Source organism: Macaca thibetana, chromosome 8 (assembly GCF_024542745.1).
Source record: "Macaca thibetana thibetana isolate TM-01 chromosome 8, ASM2454274v1, whole genome shotgun sequence".
In the NCBI taxonomy this organism is placed as follows: domain Eukaryota; kingdom Metazoa; phylum Chordata; class Mammalia; order Primates; family Cercopithecidae; genus Macaca; species Macaca thibetana.
The window spans coordinates 15,100,188-15,119,305 of NC_065585.1; the positions used below are offsets into that span (position 1 = coordinate 15,100,188).

The 19,118-nt window shown below is 50.2% G+C and overlaps 1 protein-coding gene across 10 annotated transcripts in view; it reads left to right on the top strand.

Annotated features, from left to right (window-relative positions):
* Positions 1 to 11,396: 11,396 nt before the first annotated feature.
* The window catches only part of CYRIB (CYFIP related Rac1 interactor B), a 174,259-nt gene continuing 166,537 nt past the window's right edge, over positions 11,397 to 19,118 (top strand). For 5 of the 10 annotated variants that reach the window (XM_050801613.1, XM_050801612.1, XM_050801609.1 and 2 more), the window contains exon 1: positions 11,553 to 11,706. The gene's annotated coding sequence lies outside the window, so the exon portion shown is untranslated. Of the gene's footprint in view, positions 11,476 to 11,552; positions 11,707 to 19,118 lie in introns of those variants that run through there. The other 5 variants (XM_050801614.1, XM_050801610.1, XM_050801608.1 and 2 more) reach the window with 2 other exon arrangements.

Consider the following 19,118-nt stretch of genomic DNA (forward strand, 5'->3'; position numbering starts at 1 on the left):
ACAGGCGCCCGCCACGTCGCCCGGCTAGTTTTTTGTATTTTTTTGAGTAGAGACAGGGTTTCAATGTGTTAGCCAGGATGGTCTCGATCTCCTGACCTTGTGATCTGCCCATCTCGGCCTCCCAAAGTGCTGGGATTACAGGCTTGAGCCACCGCGCCTGGCCCTTTTTTTTTTTTTTTTTTGGAGACAGGGTCTCACTCTGTCACCCAGACTGGAGTGCAGGTATACAATTATAGTTCACTGCAGCCTAGACCTACGGGGCTCAAGCAATCTGTCAACCTCAGCTTCCTGAGTAGCTAGGGCCACAGGCACGAGCCACTACACCCGGTTAATTTTTTATTTTTGTAGAGATGTTGCCCAGGCTGGTCTTGAACTCCTGGGTTCAAGCAATCCTCCTGCTTTGGCCTCCCAAAATGTTGGGATTATAGGTGTGAGCCACCATGACCAGCCTGGAATGAACCTTTGAAATCTTTCTAGCAAAGCTCTTTGTTGAATGTGGGGAAACTGCAAAATGTGATTAATTGTCCATAGACATTAACAACAATATGTATAATGAAAGCTGTATCAATGGAACTATTCTCTAGCTGTGAGAATAGGACCAAATGCCTTTGCTATTCAATGCATATGTTTTTTTTTTTTTTTTTTTTGAGATGGAGTCTCACTCTGTCACCCAGGTTGGAGTGCAGTGGTTCAATCTCCGCTCACCGCAACCTCTGCCTCCCGGGTTCAAGCGATTTTCCTGCCTCAGCCTCCCAAGTAGTTGGGACTACAGGCACGCACCGGTCTGGGCTATTTTTGTATTTTTAGGAGAGACAGGGTTTTGCCATGTTGGCCAAGCTGGTCTCAAACTCCTGACCTCAGATGATCCACTGGCCCCCGCCTCCCACACTGCTGGGACTACAGGCATGACCCCTGCACCCGGCTCAATGCATATTATTTTAATTCTCTTGTATCAGGTGTAGGGGAGGGGGAAATGGCTTCCTTCCACCCTTCTAGGTTCTTTGGCTGGGCTACAAACTAAATTGACATAAGACAGACTAGCAGGAGAAAAATTATTTGAATTAACATGCATACACATGGGAGTCCCACAAAACATGAGTCTCCAAGAAGGGTCAGATGATGGAAGCTTATATAGTATCCTGAGCTCCAGAAAGGAATAGGGCTTGGGGTTTCTCAAGGGGGCTTTGACACAAGTTATGGGAGGGTGATGGGAAGAAATGTATGGTGAATAAAGGTTGTCTTGTTACACAGATAAACAGCCTCTGTAGCCAGGCTCAGTGGCATGTGCCTGTAGTCCCAGCTACTCGGGTGGCCGAAGCGGGAGGACTGCTTGAGCCCAGAAGTTTGAGACGGTAGTGCATGATGATCGTGCATGTGAGTAGCCGCTGCACTCCAGCTTGGGCAATGTAGCGCAATTTCATCTCTAAAAAAATTCCCTCAGGTAATAGAAGCTGTCTGGAGCAGCCCGCTTCCTGATACAGATAGTTTGACTAATGTAGATTTCCTTCATAGATGTAAATTTATTTTACAAAAGGACAGCTTTTCAGAGCTACTCCTGTGTCTGCAGTTTCTCAGAATAACCAGCTCAAAATACACCAAAGAAGTATATTTTGGGTTGGCATATTCTGGTCTCCTACAGTTATATTTTGGGGTGGTGTGTCCTGAGCCCCACCACAGGATTAAATTCAATAATAAAAGAAATTAGGACAGTTCACATTTTGGGGGTTCTGCCCAGTTCTGCCCCTTACTAGCTGTGTGAGCAGAGGACTTAACCTTCCTGATCTGTTGTTTCACTCATGAAACCTCCTTGCCTGAATTACAAATGATCCCTGGTGGTCAGGCGCGGTGGCTCATGCCTGTAATCCCAGCACTTTGGGAGGCCACAGTGGGCAGATCACCTGAGGTCAGGTGTTCGAGACCAGCCTGGCCAGCATGATGAAACCCCGTCTCTACTAAAAATACAAAAATTAGCTGGGCATGGTGGTGGGCGCCTGTAATCCCAGCTACTCGGGAGGCTGAGGCAGGAGAATTGCTTGAATCCAGGAGGTGGAGGTTGCAGTGAGCCGAGATCACGCCTTTACACTCCAGCCTGGGTGACAGAGCAAGACTTCATCTCAAAGAAAAGACAAAAAACCCAAATGATCCCTGGTAGGCCCTCATTACCTGGCACAGACAGAACCATGATAAATGGCACTGAGTCTGGGGTTATTTCAACTTTACCCAGCCTGGAATCTTCCCCATCTAACCAAACATTATTTATACCTTTATCCTTTCTCTTCCAGAAGCAACATGGCAAAGTTGCAAGAAACAAGGCTTTAGCATCAGACAGACCAGGGTTCCATTCTGACTCTTCTGTTTGGCTTTGAACATGTTCGACATGAAGCTGAATGTCAGTGCTTGAGGTACTAATAGGAAGCCCAAGCAGATGGGGGTTTCATGTAATAACATAGGGAGTCTGGGAGCCTCATACAATTGAAGAATATGTGCCCTAATGTATTCAGATGTTCCAAACTTCCTAGTGCTGTGCTGGCAAAAAGAAAACCATTTATGGGCCCTTTTTCCCTTTAGTAGCCAGTTTCTGTCCCTATGGTAGGTGCTTGCTAAATATTGGTTCTCAGGCGTAGTGGCTCATGCCTGTGATCCCAGCACTTTGGGAGGCTGAGGCAGGTGGATCACCTGAGGTCAGGAGTTCAAAACCAGCCTGGCCAACATGGTGAAACCATCTCTACTAAAAATACAAAAATCAGCTAGGCCACACTCGCACTTGTAATCCCAGCTACTCAGGAGGCTGAGGCAGGAGAATCACTTGAACCCAGGAAGTGGAGAGTGCAGTGAGCCGAGAAGGTGCCACTGCACTCCAGCCTGGGTGACAGGTCGAGACTCTGTCTCAAAAAACAAACAAGCAAAAAAACAAAAACCACAATATTGGTTCTCTCCCACCCTCCTTGGGACACAATAGGTCTGTGGGCAGCTTCCTGTTCTTAAGCTCTCCTGAGGGGTTGCAGGAGATTGCAGGAGCACTCCTGAGGTTGCTGCAAAACTTAGCTCCTCACTTTTATTTTCCACCAGCATTTCTCTCCCCCGTGAGATGGGGAACTCCTGGCAAGTCAATTGCACACACTGTTTTTATCAGCCCAACTGAGGCAGGTTGCAGGCTTACCAAATCATTGCTGATGGCTCAATAAACAACAATGACAAGTTCCAGCTTTACTCGGATCACAGACAGTCTCCAGGCCAGAATTTCTCAAAGCAGAAACTGCCATCAGCTTGCGGGGCGGGGCAGTGCGGGGGAGGCGGGGGTAGAATGGATAGGAAAGGCAGCTCTCCCAGCCCTATGCTACAGCTAGTAATCAGACTGTGCCAGAGAGTCTCCACTTTTTCCTGGAGATTCTATGATCACTCCCTGGGTGATTTTTTTTTTTTTTTTTTTTTTTTTTTTTTTGAGATGGAGTCTCACTCTGCCGCCCAGGTTGAAGTGCAGTGGTGCGATCTTGGCTCACTGCAACCTCCATTGCCCAGGTTCAAGCGATTCTCTTGCCTCAGCCTCCCAAGTAGCTGGGACTACAGGCACATGCCACCACAGCTGGCTAAATTTTGTATTTTTAGTAGAGACAGGGTTTCACTATGTTGGCCAGGCTGGTCTTGAACTCCTGGCCTCAGGTAATCCACCCGCCTCAGCCTCCCAAAGTGCTGGGATTACAGGTATGAGCCACCACGCCTGGCCTCTGGGTAATTCTTACACATCAGAGTTTGAGAAGCACTGACTGACTTTAGCACCTTCTGGCTGGGCTCTAGAACGAGGTGATTGCGAAATTAAATCCTCAAACAGGCAGATTTCTCTGCACGAAGGGTGAGAGCCTGCAGAGGAGACCTGTGGCTGGACCTGTCAGGCAAGGTTGGTGGCCCTTTTATCATTGACATTGTATCTTCTCCCCATTCATCCACCCATTCATGAATGTATGAAATTTGGACTTAGCATCTCTATGTTTCTGGTACAGGACTAAGGTCTGAATAAGATAGTGGCAGCCCTGGAGGAAATTACCCTGAAGAGGAAAACAGCAGTTTCTCTCTCACACTCTTCTTCCCCGCCTGGGTTTTGGGCTGCGAGTGGCCTTGCAGTGTACTATTCAAAAAACATATGGCTGGGCACGGTGGCTCATGCCTGTAATCCCAGTACTTTGGGAGGCCAAGGCGGGCGGATCACAAGGTCAGGAGTTTGAGACCAGCCTGTCCAGCATGGTGAAACCCCGTCTCTACTAAAAATACAAAAAATTAGCTGGGCATGGTGGCGTGTGCCTGTAGTTCCAGCTACTCAGGAGGCTGAGGCAGGGGAATTGCTTGAACCCGGGAGGCGGAGGTTGCAGTGAGCCGAGATCGTGCCACTGCACTCCAGCCTGGGCAACAGAGTGAGACTCCGTCTCAAAACAAAACAAAAAACATGTCAGATTAACATCCTCACCTATATGTGCATCAAACCGTGGGATTCCACATGTGTACACAGTGTGATGGCAACTGTGTTAAAATGCATTCCCCAAATACCAGGAGATAAGAAGTTAAATGTTAAGAAAGAATGGCTGGCCCTGGAGCATTATGGGTGAGTTTTGCTTTCTTTCTTACACTTTACTCTTCCTCTGTTTTCTTTCTTTCTTCCTTCCTTCCCTTCCTTCCTTTTCTTCTTTTGTTTCTGTTTTTTTTTTCTTTTTTTTTTTTTTGAGACAGTCATACAGGCTGGAGTGCAGTGGTGCGATCTTGGCTCACTGCAGCCTCCGCTTCCCAGGCAGAGGTGATTCCTGTGCCTCAGCCTCCCGAGTAGCTGGGACTACAGGTGCCCGCCACCATGCCCGACTAATTTTTTGTTGTATTTTTGTAGAGAAGGGGCTTCACTATGTTGCCCAGGCTGGTCTCGAACTCCAAGCTCAAGCAATCCACCCAATTCGTCCTCTGAAAGTGCTGAGATTACAGGCGTGAGCCACCACACCCAGCCTCCTCTCTTGATTTTTCTATGATTAACATGGGTTACTTTCAGAATTAGAAAAAGTAACTCACATAAACATTGTCTTCTTCCTGTGAGTATGCACGTGGGCGTGCATGCATGTGTGTGTGCACACGCCTATGCTTGTGGACCAGGATACAGAGATGTTTTATGCTTAGAGAAATGATTCATATTAAGTGTAGGGGGTGGTTTTATTTCACTGTGATCAGAGGGAGATAACTCCTATTTCTTATCACGTAGGGCCATTTGATGTCTCATTCATCGTCGCTGACACAGGATGCCAGCAACACCTCGGTGGGGAATAAGGTACCCCCGACCTCCAAAAGTGAGTTTATCTGGACAACAAAAGTTAACCTAGTTACGCAATTCTTCTCTCTGTAAGTGACCATTTAACAGGCTGGGTGTGGTGGCTCACACCTGTAATCCCAGCACTTTGGGAGGCTGAGGCAGGTGGACTGCTTGAACTCATGAGTTTGAGACCAGCCTGGGCAACATGATGAAACCCTGTCTGTACAAAAATACAAAAATTAGCCAGGTGTGGTGGGGTGTGCCTGTAACCCCAGCTACTTGGGAGACTGAGGTGGGAGGATGGTTTGAGTCCAAGAGGCAGAGGTTGCAGTGACCCATTTATTTTGCCACTGCAGCCAAACTGGGTGACACAGTCAGACTGTCTCAAAAAAAAAAAAAAAAAAAGCATTTAACAGCAGTGTCTCCAAAACAAATCACATTTCCCAGCTTTTCTTGAGGATTTAGGCTCTTGGTGGAGTATGAAGGGCTAGGGGCTCTCCCACTGAGCCATCCCAGGGAGTTGGCAGTGTTTCTGTTTGCTTCCTTGCTCTTAATGGTAGCTGTCACCTTGTAACATACCAGTAACATGCCAGACATCCTCTTCTCAGCTCATGTCCACAGAGGCTGTGAGGAGCGGACAGGGAGAGGAGGTTGCTGCACCTGCTTCAGCCATGTCACCACCATCTACCATGTGTGCTCTGTGCCAGCACGGGTGTGGGGGAAATACCTCTCAGAAACGTTCTGTGTCCCATCAGTAACTGTAGCGTGTACAGTTCCAAGTCACTAGGCTGTAGACAGCAATTTCTGAAGTTACCCTGAGATGAATTGAATGTGTCCCCCAACAATTTGTAAGTTGAAATCCTAACCCCCACTGTGATGGTATTAGGAGGTGGGGCCTTTGGGAGGTGATGAGGTCATGAAGGTGGGGCCCTCATGAGTACACAGTGTCCTCATAAAAGATACCCCGAGAGCTCCTCTGGCCCTTCCACCACTTGAGGACGCAGCGAGGAGGCAGAAATCTGCACCTGGGAAGAGGACCCCCACCATAATCTGACCATGCCGGCACCCCAATCTTGGACTTCCAGCCTCCAGAACTGCGAGAAAGAAACTTCTGTCCTTTATAAGCCATGCCGTCTGTGGTGCTTTGTCATAGCAGCCCTAATGGACTAAGATGTACCCGGTTTTTCCCATGGGGCCGTGTTCTGAAAGATTTTCTATACCGTATAGTAACAACAACGATAGCGACAATGACAACAATAACAATAGCTGCCACTGATGAGGCACCTTCCGGGTGAATGTCACCTATGCTATCCCACCCAGTCCCCACCACAGGCCTGTGATGATGGTGATGCAGCATCTCCACCCCATTTTACCTGATGAGGAAACACAAGGCACAGAGAGGCTCAACACTTTTCCAAGCCCCTGCAGCAATAGGAACTAAAGGCAGGATTTGAATTCAGCTTTCTCTAAATTGAGCCTGGTTTTTCCACTGTGTTATACTCTTCTTCAGAAACACAAATTAGTGAGCAAGCTGTGGTGGCTCATGCCTGTAATCCCACCACTTTGGGAGTCTGAGGCAGGAGGATTGCTTGAGGTCAGGAATTCGAGACCAACCTGGGCAACATATTGAAACCCTGTCTCTACCAAAAACAAACAGACAGACAAAAAAACCCTCAAAAAACAAAAAAAGCACAAATTAAGTTATAATAATAACAATAATACCCAAACTGCATTATTCAATACCAAATCCTTTTACTTTCCATCGTGAAAGGATTAGTTACATAAACCGGCTGCTCTGAAGTAGTTACTGCGCTCTGTTGCTATGATTCTGACATATTGGTTCATTTCTGCAATGCTATTGTGGATATATTGAAATACCAAAAATACAGTTAAGGTTCTGCTCACTAGCTTTTTATCCCTCAAGTTATTCTTTCCTTAAAATTCAGGTGAAATTCATATAGCACATAGCTAACCATTTTAAACTGAACAACTGGGTGGTATGTGGTACATTTCACTAATATGCAACTACCACATTTGATTTAATTCCAAAATATTTTTGTCACCCCCAAAAGAAACCCCATATCCATTAAGCAGTTACTCCCCATTCTCCCCTCCTCCCAGCCCCTGGAAACAATCACTTATCAGCCTTTGAAGCCCATCTCCCATAAAGACCCTGTTCCAACTTGAGGGTGAGCTCTGTGTGTCGCGGGGAGTCACTCCACCTCACTTAGTGGGATTCTCAGCCTAACGGGGCTAGATGAGTGAAGCGTCTTCCAAAGGCTGTGCTCCAGTGCAGGATGGCATTCCCTAGTGGGCTTGGGGGTGGTTTTCCCTTTTGGTTCCCAATGGCCAGAGGTGTGAGGAGACTGAAAAGCACTAAGCCTAATGCCACTGAGTGTGCTTTTATCGCGATGGGATGTGGAGTGGGCTTAATTGCAAAATAGTAACAGTAGGACAAACGCGGAGTCTCTCTGTGTCTCCTGACTTTACCTTCTGTTACCTTCTACACACAATAGCACTCTTGCAAACGCTCAGCAGGGAAATGCATTTTGGAGGAATATTTTTGGGGGGCATAGCACATATGAAGGAAATAGCTATTTTTTGCTTGAAAGATGTGTGGACCACATGTGCTATGAAAGCATAAGCTTCTTTTTTCATTTTTCATTTTCAAAATCTTGGTTTTTCCAGATTCTTTGCTTGGCCAATGAAAGCACCGGATTCTAATGTTGAAAGTAAAACGTGCATGCTGCTTTCCAGTTATAAAGCATGAAAAATTAATTTTCTTATAGTCCTCACAACAACAGAAGATAACATTATTATTCCCACTTTACAGATAAGAACATTCCAGAAGGCAGAGGTTAAATGACTTGCCCAGAATTGCACAGATGAAAATGGCAGGCAGGCCTTCCCAAATCCAAAGACAGTGCTCTCTATAGGATGCGGGACTTCTGCCTACCATTGTCAGGGCTGACACCCCGGGGAAACAGAGCAGTCACTACAGAATGGCCAGAGGTTTCCCTGGGTATTATTTCCAGGTTCCCACTGGCTTGAGTTGGTCAAACCTATCAGGATCAGAGTGAGCCTAGGCTCATCCTCCTCAACCTCACTGTATCCAGTGAATGGACACTTTCCCCTCTGAGACACACACATCTGAGTTAGACTCCCGATCCCAGGTATTTCAGAGTTCAGTGGAGTGCAGGCTAGCAGGGATCCAGGCTCTGCTCTCACCTACACCTATTCTGCCCTGCTTCCTGGACCCCCAAATTTGCACTCCATGTTAGTCACATCAACTATTTACAGATCCCGAGCTTGCCTGAAAGTTCCTTACCTCATGCCTTTAAGTAATTTTTTTTTTTTTTTTTTTTTTTTTTTTTTTTTTTTTGAGACGGAGTCTCGCTCTGCCGCCCAGGCTGGAGTGCAGCGGTGGGATCTCGGCTCACTGCAAGCTCCGCCTCCGGGTTCACGCCATTCTCCTGCCTCAGCCTCCCGAGTAGCTGGGACTACAGGCGCCCGCCACCACGCCCGGCTAATTTTTTGTACTTTTTAGTAGAGATGGGGTTTCCCCGTGTTAGCCAGGATGGTCTCCATCTCCTGACCTCATGATCCGCCCACCTTGGCCTCTCAGAGTGCTGAGATTACAGGTGTGAGCCACTGCGCCCGGCCGCCTTTAAATATTATTACGGTAGGCCAGGCGCAGTGGCTCAAGCCTGTAATCCTAGCACTTTGAGAGGCCAAGGCAGGTGGTGAACACTTGAGCTCAGGAGTTTGAGACCAGCCTGGGCAACATAGCAAAACCCCTTCACCACAGAACAATACAAAAATTAGGCTGGGCACGGTTTTTGGGAGGTTGAGGCTAGCGGATCACCCGAGGTCGGGAGTTCGAGACCAGCCTGGCCAACATGGTGAAACCCCCACCTCTACTAAAAATATAAAAATTAGCCAGGCGTGGTGGTGCACATCTGTAATCCTAGCTCCTTGGGAGGCTGAGGCACGAGAATTGCTTGAACCCGGGAGGCAGAGACTGCAGTGAGCCAAAATCGCACCACTGCATTCCAGCCTGGGTGAGAAAATAAGACCCTGTCTCAAAAAAAAAAAAAAAAAAAAAAAAGGAAAGAAAATTTTAACAGTTATGATAATAATAACAATAATGGTGATTGCTTTCTCCTGGGTCCTATCCATATTAGGTTCTATATACGTGCTATTTGATTTAACCCTCACCATAGCTTAATGAAGTCATTATTATCCATTCCATTTCACAGATGAACAAACTGAGGCTCAGAGTGGCTAAGTGCTTGGGCTCTGGAGTCAGACAATCGAGGTACATACCCGGCTCCACTGCTGTCTAATCAGTGTGACCTTGGGCAAATCTCATCTCTCTTTTAGCTGCAGTATCTTCATGTACGACACTGGGCCATGATAAACCTGCTTCATGGGCCTGAGCACATTTGGCACCTGGTTAGTACTTTATAAACGTTCAGAATTGTTAACGCTCATTTTATAAGCAGCTCAGCTCTGCCTGCTTCCAGACTCTTTTCCTGCTTCTCCTCAAGGTCATAGTTCAGGACCCAGTGGTTTCCCACCTGCTTCTCAGTCCCCACAGCAAGGTGGACATTAGTTCCCTTCCTTTAGGAATGAGGGCACTGGCGCTCAGATAAGATTAGAGAGCAGCCCAGGGAATCCTGCTAAAATGGCACCATCTCAGTGCCCCCAGCTCCGAGCACTGGGCCTGGCCAAGAGAAGGCTCAAGGCACCTTTGTTAAAGAATTGGCGGGCTGGGTGCGGAGGCTTATGCCTGTAATCCCCACACTTGGAGAGGCTGAGGCAGGGAGGATCCCTTGAGCCCAGGAGAAAGAAGCTAGCCTGGGCAACACAGGGTGACCCACCTCTACAAAAATTTTTAAAAATTAGCCAAGCGTGGTGGTGCATACCCGTGGTCCCAGCTCCTCAGGAGGCTGAGGTGGGAGGATAGCTTGAGCCCAGGAATTCGAGGCTGCAGTGAGCTATCGCATCACTGCACTACCTAGCCTGGCCAACAGGGCAAAATCCTGTCTTAGACAAAAAAAAAAAAAAAAAGGAACCACTGGCTCCTAATCAGGTAACTCAGCACTGAGTATGATGGGAGCGCACCCCAACTCCCCCATAGCTGGAAGTGGAGGTGGAAAGACAATGGAAGCTTTTGATGTAACCCTTCTGATACGCTGCTAGAGGAGAGCAGAAAGATACTTGAGAGAACATTGTCTATCTTCCTGAGAAATTTCTGGCTGAATGTCAAGATGATAGGATGGGTTTCTGGGCCAGGGGAGCAAGGCAGAGGGAAGGAGAGTATCAGTTTCCGAGGCACGTCCTGTTACAGGGAGAAAAACACAGTATTCTCCATTCTAGACCAGGGGAAAGATGAGGTCTCCCATAACACCTGAAACTGGAATTACGGTGAGGAGCTTTTTATGTGGGAATTTCTGTACTAAATTTAAAGTCCTTGGAGAACCGCTTAGGGTAGCACTGACAGCCCACACCCTCCCCTCACCCCGCTTTATTTTTCCTCTGGCATAGCACTTAGCACCATCAGATCCATCAGATATTTACGGCCTATCCCTGCTGCCCCTCCCGGGCAGGGATTTTGTCTTGGTTCGCATCTGCAGCTCCAGGGCCTAGAGCAGCCCGGGCACTTAGTAGGCCCAGTGAGTATCTGCGGGAGGGCTGAATGGGTGCGTGGACAACATTCCTCTTACTGACCCCCCTGAGAGGTGAGCCAGGCAGGGACTGTCACCATTCCTGAAGTCCAGGTGAGGGGGAAGCGACCCAGGGACAGGAAACTGGCCGGTCCGAAGGTCTGGAGACCGGGACTCGAGCCCAAGCCCTGCCTGACAGGCCGTGACCTTGGGGGCCACCCCTGCCCCTCTGAGGGCCGGGTTTCCTCCTCGCACAATGAGGGCAATGACCCCCAACCGCAGCGCGCCCCGCGGTGACTTGCCCAAGGTCACCACCATCCCGGGCCCGTGGCGCCCCGGCTCGGGAGGACATGGGCCAGGCGGGCGCGGGGTTCTGGGGTGGGGGCCGGCGCAGGGCGGTCCCGGGGCGCGGCGCGCGCTGACGCCGGGGCCCCGCGATGCGGCGGGGACTGGGCGCGGGGGGAGGCGCGTCGCGAGGCGAGCGTCCTCCTTTTGTGCGAGCGCCGGCGGCTCGGCTTCTCGAAGGTAAACAGCGCTTCCTCTTCCTCTTTGCCGCGCCTCTTCCTTTTATAGTTATTTCTCGCCTGGCACTCGCCCGGGCCGCTGCTGCTGCTGCTGCCGCCGCGGCGGGGGCAGCTCGCAAACCTGTGGCGGTGACGTGAGCCCCGCCAACCCGGAAACGGCGGCGGCGGCACCGGAGGCTCCGAGTCTCCTGCGCTCCCGCGCCGCGCTCCCCTCGTCCGCCCGGGCCGCCAGGTACGTGGCGGGGCTCTGAAGGGGCCGCCGCCCGGCCAGCCCGCGCGCGCGCCCCTGGAGCCGATTTGCTCCTGGAGAGGGCGCGGGGTGCGGGGCGCGCGCGTGATGGGTGCAGGGAGAGGCTGGGGTGCAATCCGGGCCGCCGGGCCGGGCGCTGCGGCGGGTGGACAGGGGGCGCCGCCGGGGTGGGGGCGTCCGGGCCGGCGGGCGCGGGGGTCCCGGGGGAGGCTTCTTGAGTGCGCGGGGGGTGGCGGGCGGACGCGAGAGGAGCGCGCAGCGGGGCCGCCGCCCGGGTTCACCCAGCTGCGGGGCCGGCGCCTGGTGCGCCTCGAGGCAGGGGGCGCTCAGGTCGGGGTGGCTGGTCCTGGGCAGACCCTTCCTGCGAGCCAGGTGTCGGCGCGGGGACTGACCCAGGCAGCAGCGCTGGTCCCCGGCCACCACCCATCAGGGGCTTGGAAGGCCAGTGGCATTCGATTTGAGGAACTAGAGGGGGTGAACAAAATCTCCATTGGCCTCAAGACTTCCTCCTGGGGTGGCCACCCGCCTATGTTTAAAGAGCACTTCCTCTTCGTCTTTTATCTTTTCATCATCTTTCTTTTTAAATGGAAGTTCAGTGTTAACGGGTGGGTACCCTTGCAGCCTGCAGGGCTTTCGTGGGGCTGTGTACACACACACTGGGGGTGGGAGAAACCTGTGTGCCCTTTGAAACGTGTGTCCTGTGTCGGGGTGGAAGGAAGGAGGTCTTCCCATGCTGGAGCTTCTTGGGGTGTGTTTTTGCTACCCACCCTGCTGCGTGAGGTGGAGGGGTGCGGAGGGATAGAGTGGGAAGCTGGGGCTGCGGAGGAGTGTCACGTGCACTTTGCACCCATATTTAATTCCTGGCCCTGCCGTTTACTAGCTGTGTGACCTTGGGCAAGTCGCTTACCTTCTCTGAGGGTCCCGTCTGTAAAATGGGCTGCTGCGAGTAGGGCCTTGAGAAAACCAGCGTAGATTTCCTGGCCTGGAGGGGGCGCAGTGATAGAAAGTGTCATTGCCAGTCACCTTGAATTTCTGCATCCCCAGCACCTAGAAAGGGTGCCTTGGAGCACGTGGGAAGCACCCCATGGATAATTGTGAGATGAACGGGTGGGTGGTGCATTTTGAGAGGTGAGCCAGTGTGCTTCCACATTTTGGCTTCCTTGCCCTGTAACTTCCATCCACCATCCCCAGGGAGCAGTTTTGCCATGGGAGTTGGATGGACTCCTCCCCTCTCTGAGGAAGACCATCTTGTGAAAATATATTGACTCCCTTGTGAAAAAGGGCTTAAACTCTGACTTTGAGATTCTCCCATTCTTGGAAGATTGCACTGGGGGAAAAATAAAAAGAAGGCGTCATTTTGATTGCCACTGCCAGATGACTGACTGAGGCCAGCAGCCAAGGCTGAGCCAGGGCTGACGGCTGGGATGGTTTCCCAGGCCTGGGGTTCCTGTAATGTGGGGGAAGCCCGGAAGAGGTGGGTTTTCTACCTTGGTCGGCATGCAGAAGTGGTCAGCTGGCCTGAGTTTTCTTCCTGGGGAGACACGTTGGAATTTGCACTCTAGATCCTTGTTGGGCTCACAGCACGGAGAAGGGCAGAGTGTGTGATGCAGGAGGCTGCAGTGGGTTCTAGCACAGGGAGACTTGGAAATGGTTTTCAAATAAAGGCCGATATATGTTTCTACCCTTCACTTTGGGATATTTTCAAGTAATTTTGCTCTCTCTGACAGCCACCCCTTCTCCTTTCTCAGCTCCCAAAGTCTTCTGTGTACCTCTCTTAGGATCCTTAGCTCTGTGGGTCCCCCAACTCCCGAGCCCTGTAAGTGCTACTATTATTTTTAAGAGACAATAGCAACGTCCTGCAGTTTGAGCGTGTGCAGATTCATTTTGTTTGTGTTTTGGAGAAAGGGTCTCACGGTATTGTTGAGGTTGAAGTCTTGCAGTGGTGTGATCATGTCTTACTGCACCCTTGACCTCTCAGGCTCAAGCCATCCTCCTACCTCAGCCTCCCAAGTAGCTGGGACCACAGGTGTGCGCCACCATGCCCAACTAATTTTTTAATGTTTTGTAGAGACAGGGTCTCCCTGTGTTGCCCAAACTCCTGGGCTCAAGGGATCCTCCCTGCCTTAGCCTCCCAAAGTGCTGGGATTACAGGCGTGAGCCAGTGTGCCCGGCCCAGGTTCATTTTTAATGACTGAACTGTGGAGTGGTCAGGGTTACCTGTAAAGGAGAGCTAGGGTTCTCATTTTCCTGAGACTTAGAGAGAGTGCAGGACTTGGCCCAAGACCTTCAGTCAGGAAGGGGCAGATTGAGGGTCCTCACCTAAGTCTTCGGCCTGCAGAGCTCACGTTTCTTCTTGCAGACCCTGAGTGATCTTTGTGCTTCCTCTGGCACCTGACTTGCTGCCTGGCACATGCAGGAAACGGTATGTGTCTTTGACAGAATGAGCAGAAGAATGATGGGTTCCCCTTTGCTCTTTGAGGATGGACATTCTTTTTCCATCTCAAGGTCAGCACACTGGCCCGCAGTTGACCTTGAAATGGTTCTCCCGTGGTTCCTCCCTCTGTGGAATCCTGGTCCCTGACATCTATCAGGATCCAGAGACCCATGCACAGGAAACACAGGAAGGACGCTCGAGGGATGCCGGTGCCAGGAGGTTGTGGCCTCACCCGTGCTCAGCATTACTGCCATCTCGTTAATTGAAGAGACCATCATTCATGTGGCTTTGGCGGTCTGGGACTTGGCTGTCTTCAGCAAAATCATCCACCACTGAGCATTGTAAAGGAAAATTCATTTTAATCTGAATTTTCACTATCTCTTGGCCGTGCAGCCTTCGAGAGGTCACTATACTCTCGGCACCCTCTTTTCCTCATCTCTAAACAGGCAAAAGAATCCCCATCGGTTTCCCAGGGCTCCTGAGTAAGAGAGTAAGATCCAAATTCATACCTCGGTTTTCTTTCTCACTGCTCGTGTGCATGGAACCAGGTTTGTTCCCTTCTTGGAGCCTCAGTGTTCTCATCTGTAAAATGGACACATATGTCATGGGGTTGTGTTGCTCCTGGCAGTAACGTAAGCAAAGCCCTTAGCATAGGCCCCTGTTCCCATTGCATAATAGTCGTCCCCATCCATGATTTTTGTTAACAACAGTAATAATCACTGTTTCCTCAGCAAGCGTATGGGCATCTCAAAGGCCAGATTCATCTCTCTGTTTTAGCTTGAATTGGAGCTTTTTTTTTTTTTTTTTTTTTTTTTTTTTGAGACAGAGTCTCGCTCTGTCGCCCAGGCTGGAGTGCAGTGGCCGGATCTCAGCTCACTGCAAGCTCCGCCTCCCGGGTTCATGCCATTCTCCTGCCTCAGCCTCCCGAGTAGCTGGGACTACAGGCGCCCGCCACCTTGCCCGGCTAGTTTTTTTGTATTTTTAGTAGAGACGGGGTTTCACCGTGTTAGCCAGGATGGTCTCAATCTCCTGACCTCGTGATCCACCCGTCTCGGCCTCCCAAAGTGCTGGGATTACAGGCTTGAGCCACCGCGCCCGGCCGAATTGGAGCTTCTTGAAAGAAATAAATTCGGGTGGGAGGAGTGAAGGGTTGATTTTTTTTTTTTCTCTTCCCTAAAGGGGATACTTGATAAAGGCCTGTTGAAGACAGACTCCTTCTGATCTTGTTTTTCATTCATTTCTCAGGGTAAGGGCTGTCCCCCGTCCCTGTTTTTCTGTCTTTCTTGTAAAGTCCCCTCTTTATGTGTCTGTGACACTCATTTCCTATCTTCTCATAACCTTCGCATCGACTTCTTCCTGCATTCGGTTGAGACTTTCCTTCTCTGGGCTCTCAAATGGACCAGGTCCTTTTGCTTCAGTAGAACTTTGGCAATTAAGTCTTTGATAGCCTTAAAACAGGTGATTGGCCGCCCCAGGCTGAAAGAAAGGCCTAGGATGCACGAGGTTAAGAGCAATTTTTTTTCCTCTCCTCCTTTTCTCCTTCTAGAGGCAGTGAAGGTTTGGGGGCCCTGCAGCCTGTGTTCACATCCTGGCTCTGCCACTCACTAGCTCTGTGGCCTTGGCCAAGCGACTTCCTTTCTCTTTGTCTTTCTCTTCATCTTTCAAATGAGGACTAACAGTCGCCACCTGGAAGTGTTGTTGTGAAGATCAACCCAGAGGTTGTATGGACAGTGCCCAGCAGAGAGCATGGCACCTAGTAGGTGCTCAGCAGTGTCTGTTTCTTCCCTCGGCCCCTGGTGCTCTTTCTGTCCCTCCCCTGGTCCCATCATCTGTCCCCACATCCATCGTCTTGCCCTCCCCGGAGAGAGCTTCAGTTTCCTTTGGGAATAGAGCCTTTGGCTGGCAGGTCATTCCTAGATTAAAGTTGGAACCTCCAAGCTTTATGAAGTCCAAGTGTGCTATTTTAAACCAATTGTGGACTTTTGTGTGGTGCTTCTGCTGAATGGAAAGATAATTGTACCAGAGCTTGTCGAGAAGAGTAAATGGGCGAGTCGTGGAGCTTACATTCTGTCCCATTGATTTTTTTTTTCCTTCTTTTGGAGGACTTACTAGCTGCCATCTGCTCCTTGAACATCGTGTTCATAAATATATAAATAATCGAAGTTGATGAGGAGGTTTGCTTAAAGAAGTGTTGCTGAGAGTGATTTTTATAAATATTTAAGATAATCTGAAATCATTAAAGGAATTGCGGGGTTTATTAAGAAACTGAAGACATGTTTTGGAAAGGATCCTTTTCTTTACAAGCTGAATAAATGTCAAGAGTAGAGAAATGAGGGAAGAGAGCTTTCTGAGCGTGGACATGAGACCCATGCTGGTGAGTGGGCAGCCAGTCTGTCTGACTCTGCCAGGCCTCAGCGTTCTTTTTTTTTTTTAATTTTTTTTTAATTTTAATTTTAATTTTTGAGATGGAGTCTCGTTCTGTCGCCCAGGCTGGAGTGCAGTGGCACAATCTCGGCTCACTGCAAGCTCCGCCTCCTGGGTTCACGCGATTCTCCTGCCTCAGTCTCCCGAGTAGCTGGGACCACAGGTGCCCGCCACTGCGCCCGGCTCATTTTTTTTTTTTGTATTTTTAATAGAGATGGGGTTTCACCGTGTTAGAGACAGGGTTTCTCCATATTGGCCAGGCTGGTCTCAAACTCCTGATCTCAGGTGATCCACTCGCCTCAGCCTCCCAATGTACTGGGATTACAGGTGTGAGCCACTGCGCCTGGCCGCCTCAGCATTCTTGAAAGCTGCTTGGGCTTCCTTGAGGGTTGGAGAGGGCCAGTGATCAATGTGTGCCAGGAGTCCCCCCGGGGAGCACACATTTCATATTCTGCTTGTGAGAGTCAGTGGCGAGCTTCTAGAAGGTTCCTAAGGCAGATCTCCTTTGGTTAATGATGGGCTATGTTTTAGTGAGACCTGCTAAGTCCCACAGTTCTGGAGGCTTCTAGGTGGTAGAAGCAAGGGAGGGAGGAGTTGGAGGAGAACTTTCCAAACTTGAGTGTGCTGTGCATCACGTGGGGATTGCCTTGGAGGTTCTGAGCAGGGGCTGGGGCGGGCCGAGATGCTGCATTTTGAACACTTTTGCACATAGTGTGATGCCTCTGGATTGTAGACCACACTTTGAGTGCAGTGGGCCAGGAAATCATCCAGCCTGACCCGCTCCCCCTCATTCATTCAGGAGCTGGGCTGGTGCTGATGGTGCAAATCTGTATATAACCCTGGCGGTTCCCGAGGTAGCTTAATGGAGGAGGCAGGCATGCGAAAACACATACCGACAAAGTGACGAAGGCCTAGGACGGCCCTCAAGACAGGCGACAGTGGGAGCAGGAAGGGGTGGTAGAGAGACCGCCTCTGCCTGCCAGCAGGTGCTGAATAAGCCCAGGGGGGCCTAGATGCTGTGAGCCATTGAGATGGGGCTGCCTTCAGGGAGGGGAGGAGGAGAGGCAGTGTGAGCTGAACATCTTCACGTGATGGTGGCCTGTGAGGACTGAGCAGAAGAAACCCCATTCTCAGAGTTTCAGGCCTAAGCATCCAGTACATCCACACAAGGGAACTGGGACTCCCCAGGGGGAAGCATCTTGACCAGGAGGCACAGTCAGGACTGGAACCTAGGCCGCCGACTTCTGAGCCTGGTTTTTGCTCACCGCTCCACAGTGCCGCCGTCTGCATCCACTGCTGTGTTTAGCAGTAAGGCTGTGAGAGCAGGAGGATGCTGAGGACCGGAGTCTTTCCCTACTTCAAAATGTACCGCTGTCCTTGACCTTCCTTCAGCAGGGGACCAGACACTTAAATCCATGGTGAAAAAGAAGGCCCAACGTGGGAAAGTGACAGCTTTGAAATCAACATAAACCGTGCCAGAGACTAATCTTCGTTCTGTCTTTTCCCCTTCCCGGCACCAGCATCCTTTGATAAGAAGGTGGGGGAAGGACAGTGAGGGCCCCGTTGTGCAGAGGAGTTAAGGATGGGAAAGGCTTGGGCGGCAGGAGGAAGAAAAGTGCCATTCTTTCCTCATCTGCTTAATAGAGTCTCCTGCCACTGGCTCTGTCTGGCCGATTTGAGTTCTTTGAAATTTACATCCAGTGCTCACTCAACGAAGCCTATTGCGTGGCAGGGCTGATGGAGCCCTGGCCCTGCTTCTCAGTGCTGCATGACCTTGGGCAAATCACATCCCACTGCAGAACCAGAATTGTCATTGATGAAGCTGGGCTACTATCACCTGCTTCCCTGGAATGTTTGGAGGATTGAGTGTGATAATGTGTATCAAAGCATCTAGCATAGTCTCTAGCAGAAACCCTCCATATATACATCCTTCCTCCCATGGGATGTAGTCACGGCTGGGTGAGAGCTGTATGATTTGTCCAGGCCTATCCTTCTGGCAGAGATGGGATCTGAATTTAATGCAGGGGGGAAGTTCTTCAAGATGTTTTTGGGCTGGGCACAGTGGCTCACATGTGTGATCTCTGCACTTTGGGAGACCAAGGCGCGTGAATCACCTGAGGTCAGGAGTTCAACACCAGCCTGGCCAACATGGTGAAACCTCGTCTCTACTAAAAATACAAAAATTAGCTGGGCGTGGTGGCGGGCGCCTGTAATCCCAGCTACTCAGGAGGCTGAGGCAGGAGAATTGCTTGAACCTGGGAGGCAGAGTTTGCAGTGAGCCAAGATTGTGCCATTGCGCTCCAGCCTGGGCGACAAAAGGGAAACTCCGTCTCAAAACAAAACAAAACAAAACAAAAAAAAGATGCTTTTGAACTCCTCAGGTGGCTTTATGAAAAATGAAACACTGCCATGTTAGTGGTTGGCACCTTTGAAAAAGGACAGTGGCAGGTTGAGAAGCAAGGACCTTGGAACCAAGGAGGTCTTTGATTCAGACCCGATTCCCTAACTGTGAAGTCTTTTGCACATTGCAAAACTT